Genomic DNA, 7,016 nt, shown 5'->3' on the forward strand with positions numbered 1-7,016 from the left:
GACAGAGGATGAGATGGCTGGATGGCATCACCGACTCGATGGACATGAGTTTGAGTGAACTCCGGGAGTTGGTGATGGACAGGCAGGCCTGGTGTGCTGCCATTCATGGGGTTGCCAGGAGTCGGACACGACTGAGCGACTGAACTGAACTGAATACATAGAAGTATTAAACAGGGTTATAGAAACAAAAAAATTAAATTGACAGCAAATAATAAACAAATCATGGGTAGGCACTTCAACATGAAAAGAATTCAAGTGTAGCAGGGGTTCTGCAATTGAGAACAACTACTTGGGCTTCCCAGGCGGTGCTGGAGGTAAGGAACCCACCTGCCAATGCAGGAGACGTGGGTTCGATCCCTGGGTCAGGAAGATCCCCTGGAGGAGGAAATGGCACCTGTTCTAGTATTCTTGCCTGAAGAATCCCACGGACAGAGGACCCTGGCGGGCTACGGTCCATAGCGTTGCAAAGAGTTGGACACGACTGAAGCGACTTAGCACAAACACACCCATGCACGCACTTATCAAAGCAGAGGACGCTAATGGCACACCCGTGGTGAGTGGTGTGTAACAGAAGCCCATCTCCTCCTCTGCCCTCCGTAACTATCCCTGGGGTTTCCCCATGCTGACGGCTTCCCAGCATTAGCTGGGTGTCTGAAATTCTATTCAGTTCTGACACTGTCCATTTGGAGTGAGCACAGACCTCACTGTTCACAGGCTCCGTCTCACAAGACTACACCCCACTGAGTGCAGGCTGTCACCTGTGCTTTTGTTGATAAACTGGAGGCTCCTAAACTCCCCTCCCACCCCCTCAGCTTCAGTCATTGGCTAGAACAGCTCACAGAACTCAGGAACATGGTCTACTCAGGGCATTCCCGCTCTATTTATAAATAATCAGAAATAGCTGGATGGACAAGAACACAGGGCAAGACACAGGGGAGGGATGCAGAGCTCTCAGCCCCACCCTCTGTGTTCACCCCTCTCCCAGCAGCCCCACCAAACTGGAAACTCTCCCAACTCCATACCTTAGAGATTTACATGGTGGCCTCGTTACCGGGCAGGACTGATCAAATCAATGGCCGTTAGTGGTTAACTCAACTCCAGTCCCTCTCTTCTCCCTGGAGGTCTGGTGTGGAGTTGATGTTCTAACCCTCAGTCAGATGGTTTCCCCTGGTGACCAGTCCCCATTCTGAGGCTCCCCAGGATACCCCAGTCACAGGTCATCTCGTTAGCTACCAAAACAAACAAACAAAAACTCTACAGAGGGTTGGGTTTCAGAAGCTGTGAGCCAGGAAAGGGGGCCAGAAGAGACTGAATATATATTCATCGTGATGTCACAATGTGTCAACTGTGAGAGCATTTTTTGAAAACCCTGTGTGTTTGTGAGTGTGAGTAGAGAAAGGGGTGCAGAAGAAAGGAATAGACGAGAAAAAGGAAGGAAAGAGGGGTGAAGAAGAGGAGAGATTGCGGGGAGAAGCAAGGGCAGTTTCAGCAGGCAAACCAGAGTCAGATGTTCATAGTCAGCAATGGATTTCTTTGTATTCTTGAAGATTTTCTAATAGGCGTGTAATATGACAGCCAGAGAAAAAACGGCTTTTAAAATGTGAAAGGACATCAGATTAATCCAAGGAACAGAAGGGAGCCGTGGGTGGGGGTGGCTCTGTGGTAAGGGGCACTGGCCCACGGGGGCAGCAGCTGTACAGCGAGTGTGCACGGGAGCCCAGGGCCCCAAGTGAGGGGCAACCTGAGGGGCCACGGCCACGCAGAGCAGCAGAGGCACCAAAAGTCATGCCTCACCTGCTGCGGGTTCTCCCAGGTGCCCACAGGGACGTGGATTTCCCTTGAAAGAGTCAGGTGAGTCTTCATTTCATGTCACTCGTGCCCTCGAATGGTGGCCATGGGTCTCAGTAATGACGCTGCGATGCCACTGGTCACACCAAATAGATGCTTTCCCCTTCTCAATGCTGTGAAGTCCAGTGGAAATTTATATCAAGAGAAAGCACAAATGTACCCTTTAAATTACCATCCAAACACCAGCTCAAACACTAGCGGCCCTCGGCAGGAGGGTGAATCTTATCAGCAAAGGTGAGAAGTGTGTGTAGCACAGACAGGGAGCTCTGGGGAAAACAGAACTCTGTCCTGGACTAGACAGAGGCTTTTGAAGAGAAAGCAGAACTGGGGGATTTGAAAAATCAAAGTTCATCCCCAGCTTTGCTCCCTGCAGTTCTGCGACTCTCTCATTCTTCTCCAGGGGATGCATTCTCCGGGGCTCAGGTTTTGTAAGTGACTTTATTTATTTATTTTTGGCTGTGCTGGGTCTTGTTGCTGCACATGGGCTTTCTCTAGTTCTGGTGAGTGGGGGCTACCCTTCATCGCGGTGCTCAGGCTTATTTTGGTGACTTCTTTTGTTGCAGAGCACAGGCTCTAGGGCAGGCAGGTTTCAGGAGCTGTGGCGCACGGGCTTAGTTGCTCCCTCTTCATGTGGGATCTTCTGGGACCAGGGATCAAGCTCATGTCCCCTGCACTGGCAAGCAGATTCTTAACCACTGGACCACCAAGGACATCCCATAAATGACTATTTGAGAGGGTTGAATAGAATCAGTCATCTCTCTGTGTGTCTCCAGCAGAACATCCTACCAGCACCACGGGAGGAATTCTACACACTGCATGCTCTCCTGGAGAGAGTTTACAGAGGGAGGGCTGAGAACCTGCCGTCAGCAGCGCTTTTCCAGACACGTGAGTTGCAGAAAAGCAGAATCGTCTGAAAACGAAGTGCATGAGCTGACAGCAGGAGCAAATGGAAAGTCGCTTTTCTCTCCTTTAGAGAGCAGGTTGGTACCTTAGAGTGAACCGAGTGCAATCTTCTTAAATGTTAATGCAGTGGGGGACACACATGTCACTTAGTAAAAAGGCTTGGCCAGGAAATGGAAAGATCGTAAATCAGGAGAAATTATCTTGTCAGAGGCACAGTGCTCTGATGAGGTACTCCTAGGTTCCTTTAAATCTTTTTTTCTTTTATTATAAAAGAAAACTGCTGCCCCACTGGAAGACTCCAGTGCGAATCTGACGTTTCTCTTCATGACTGAGCCTAGTTTTGTAATATAGTTTATAAAGAGTGAAAATAAGCATCTTTGGGTTCACTCAGCTATTCATCCTTCCTGAATTGCATGAAAGTCAGAAATGCTGTAATTCGCTGTCTATTCACCAGGATCCACTGTTCTGAGCCACTGGAGATGCAAAAACACTACAGCAATTTGCCAATTTTAAAAGAGACCTTGTAGTTAGTGATCTAGGTCCATAATCAGGTAACATGACTACCCCAAAATGAGATGGACCTCAGAAGGAAAAGTTGCTAAATGGCTGCAACAGAAATGCAAAGTCTGCACACATTTCAGATATATCCTAAAGACAGCAGAAAGTCTGGCCCAAATGCTCTTTGAGGTCTGGTTGACTTCTCTTCTGCTAAATGAACAGTGGTGGAAAGAGGCCACGTCACAGAGAAGCAAGAGGAGCTTTGGCTTGGTGGCCAGGAGGAAACTATAAGAGAGGTTTCTTTTAAACACTTTAAACTTTTTTAAATGTTACAATTTTAGGAAAAGCCTACCTGCTTTAAGAACCAGAGTCTAGAATATTAAAATACAGGACAGACATACAGAGGAGCCAGGTTGTGGTCGTAGTACTTACGGGACTGCGTGAACACACAAACTGTGCTTGTTACCATGCAGCTTCCTGGGTCTTTCCCTGTACCAATAAATCAACATCTAGGACATGGGATTTGGTTTTTAGTCATCACCCTACCAGAATTTTATACACTCTAAAGTTTGACAACCACCCTCTAAGAACTTCACGGAATTCCTAGTTTCTTCTCATAAGCAACTTAATATTCCAATAAGCACAAGAGTGAAACACAAACCAGATACTAAATTCTTCTCTCCTTTAACTGTTACAACCTCTGCTTCCTGGGTGTTTTCTGTCATGCAGTTCTAACTCTTCCTTCTTTTCTTGGCTTCTTTAAACCATCTTCCTAACTCTTGCTAGTCTTCCCTATAAGCATGTTAATTTCTCCGGCCAATCACTCATGGTCCTTCCTGGTGGGTCATGCATCTTGTCATAGAAAAAGTTTCATGAGAGACAAAGTGATAGATTTGTTTCTCAAAGAAGCAGATTTATTTAGAGAGATACCCCTTGCACAGACTGTAGGCCATTTCAGAAAGTGAGAGGCCTCAACACTATTTTAAAACTTCTGCCTCTCATTGGCTCATCTACTTTGAAAATCTAAACCACAATCTTATCATTCAGGTAATACTGATTAGAATCATTCAATAGCTGTATGCAACAGCAAGGAAGTAATAAAAGTCTACTGGGATTCGATGCACGATACTGGATTCTTGGGGCTAGAGCACTGGGACGACCCAGAGGGATGGTATGGGGAGGGAGGAGGGAGGAGGGTTCAGGATGGGGAACACATGTATACCGGTGGCGGATTCATTTTGATATTTGGCAAAACTAATACAATTATGTAAAGTTTAAAAATAAAATAAAATTTAAAAAAAAATAGAAAAAAAAAAAAAGTCTATTGGGGATGAGATAAATACATGAAACAAACACCTAATGCTTTAACTCTTCCCAGAGGGCCTAAGCATCCCCTTCCTAAAACTGCCTCCCTTCTAGGACTGCCCAGTGCCCCAAACACCACAGGACTATGATTTCCTGCTCGAGGAAAGGCACAGTCTCTAAAGAGCTCTTTAAAAAGGTCAGTATTGGAGAAGCAACTTGCAGAATAGTGGGGTAAGGGCCTTCAAAGACCTCCATAAAAACAATAAGAAATGGACAAATTTGTCCAAAACTCCCTTTTTAGAAGACTGCAAATAGAAGGTTCACAATTTCTAAAGTATTTATTCAAGGAATATGACTGAATCTCAGTAGGAGCAGTGAGCTCTGTGGTGTCTCAGCTTGTCTTGTCCCCATCCAACCTCACCTCCACGGTAGCCTTGGGAGCTAACAGCCACAGGAAAACCTAGCAGCAGAATGGTGCCATGGAAGCTCCCTGAAAGGCTCCATTCTCTGGGTTTGCATTTATTCGGTCTCATTCAAAGCAACTTTGGCAGACGAAGCTGTATCCCCAGGGCATGTATCAAACACAAACTGTGGCAAGTGTTTAACATGGTGGCCCCTTGAGGTGGTGAAACCACTGAGATTAACAAGAAGCTGAACAAAAAAATGGAACTTCTGGGGAATGTGATGTCTACAGGGGGCTTTGTAAAGCTGTGACATGTTACGGAGAATCTAGAAGGACACACGCATGTGCAGGGCTGTGTGTTTGTCGCAGCAGAGTCCTAGAAGGTCTAATCTCTCACCTCTGGCTGACAGACTGCGTACAAGCAGGGAGAGGTGGCTGAGGTAGAGACGTAAACCGTCTGCTGGAGTGCTGAAAGCATGACCCAACATACAGAGAGCTCCTTATAAAAAGCCTGGAGATATTCCTTCAATGCTTTTAAGGAATCGACAGGAATCAAGGCAAGCAAAGACTCAGCAGGACTTGCAAACTGATTGGATGGGGGTGAGGGAGGAGGTGTCAGGTCGAGGCTGGGGTGGTGATACCATTACAGAGAGAGAGGAGACAGCAGAGCTCACGCTCGTGCGGATGTAAGTTCGCTTCCGACAGCTGATGTTGAGGCTGTTGGGCCATCCAGGCGGAGATGTCAATAGAGTTAGACACACGATTCTGATGGTTGGGACAGAGATGAGACTGGAGTTACAGAAGTGGAAGTTCCATCAACATCAAATCCCATTCACAAAGCAGATATGTGTGTGTGAGACCCCATTTAGACCCAGCAAGGCAGCTGCCACATGTAGGTTTAGAATGGAAAACAGGTGCAGGTCCGAACAGAGATGTTTACATAAGTGTAACTGGGTGGGAATCTGACCCATTCTTAGAATCAGAGTCTCTGGGTTTTATACTTAATTCCAATTTAACAAAATCCCCAAACTTTTTTCTCATAAATTGTGGTCAAGCTCAGCTTCCTCCCACCTTCATGTGACTTCTCCACTGGAAATCAGTCAAATCTCTTGGTTTTAGGGTGGTGTTCAAAATCATTTGAAACCTGACCGTGGCAACTCTTGAACTGACCACCAACAGGCCCTAGGTGATCAGAAATTCATCTCCAGCTAAAGAACTGTGGATTGCATTTCTTCCCATAAGAACAATAAGCCAGCAATTTCCATGAAGTCTCCAAGGAAGGAGATAGTCCTTCAATGCATTTAAGAAATCAACAGGAACCAAGCTAAGCAGAGACTCAGGACTTGGAGACTGATCAGACAGGGATGAGGGAGGAGGTGTCAGAGGGCCAGGGGTCAGGTCAGGGTTCCGGGGCCCCAGAACCCACTGTTAGGTAGGCCATAGCTGCTGCACATGTTTAGAAGCACAGAGAAGGGTGCAGATTCCCTTCCTGGGCATTCCACCAACTGTAAGGTATCCTTGTGAGCAACTCCTCCATCCCCCGTGCACCAGCTTCGCGCCCCCATGGTTTCTCAAAAGCAGCCGAACTGCACGCCTCTTTATTGTACCTGGGTGCCTGGTGCTCTGTTCCCTTGTTTCCACCCACATCCTACCAGTGAATTGAAACTGTTCCCTCCTTTCTTCTTTCATCCAGCATGTTGCTAAGTTACAGAGACAATTAGGAACAGGTCTGTGAGCTCATTACAATTCCAGGCACAGTTCTTCCCCCCCACCATCCTTTCTTCTTTCTCTCTCTCTTTCTTCTTCCCTCCCTCTCCCTACTCCACCCCACCCCATATCTCTCTCTCTTTCCAAGAAGCAGGAGGAGTGGGAGAAAGATGTTTCTTAAATGGAAATCAACCAGAACCTTCAGTTTTCTGAGCAGACAACCCAAATGGTGGGCACAGTGCTGTGGACTCTTGTAAACTGCACTGATGACCCCATGTTGCTGTGGAAACCCCTGAAATCCTTCATCAGATCCCAGCCCCACTTTACAGAAAGTGTCAGGAAGTTACGTGCA

General features: G+C 46.8%; 1 long non-coding RNA gene across 1 annotated transcript; it reads right to left on the reverse strand.

The window, feature by feature from the left end:
• Positions 1-112: 112 nt before the first annotated feature.
• On the reverse strand, positions 113-1,945 carry LOC104996821. The gene is made up of 3 exons (XR_826250.1): positions 1,795-1,945; positions 1,023-1,229; positions 113-149 (listed from the first exon to the last, which is right to left on the reverse strand). It is a non-coding gene; the product is annotated as an uncharacterized LOC104996821 (long non-coding RNA).
• Positions 1,946-7,016: the final 5,071 nt, after the last annotated feature.

The sequence above is a fragment of the Bison bison genome, unplaced genomic scaffold (genome assembly GCF_000754665.1).
Source record: "Bison bison bison isolate TAMUID 2011002044 unplaced genomic scaffold, Bison_UMD1.0 scf7180017864299, whole genome shotgun sequence".
Taxonomy (NCBI): Eukaryota; Metazoa; Chordata; class Mammalia; order Artiodactyla; family Bovidae; genus Bison; species Bison bison.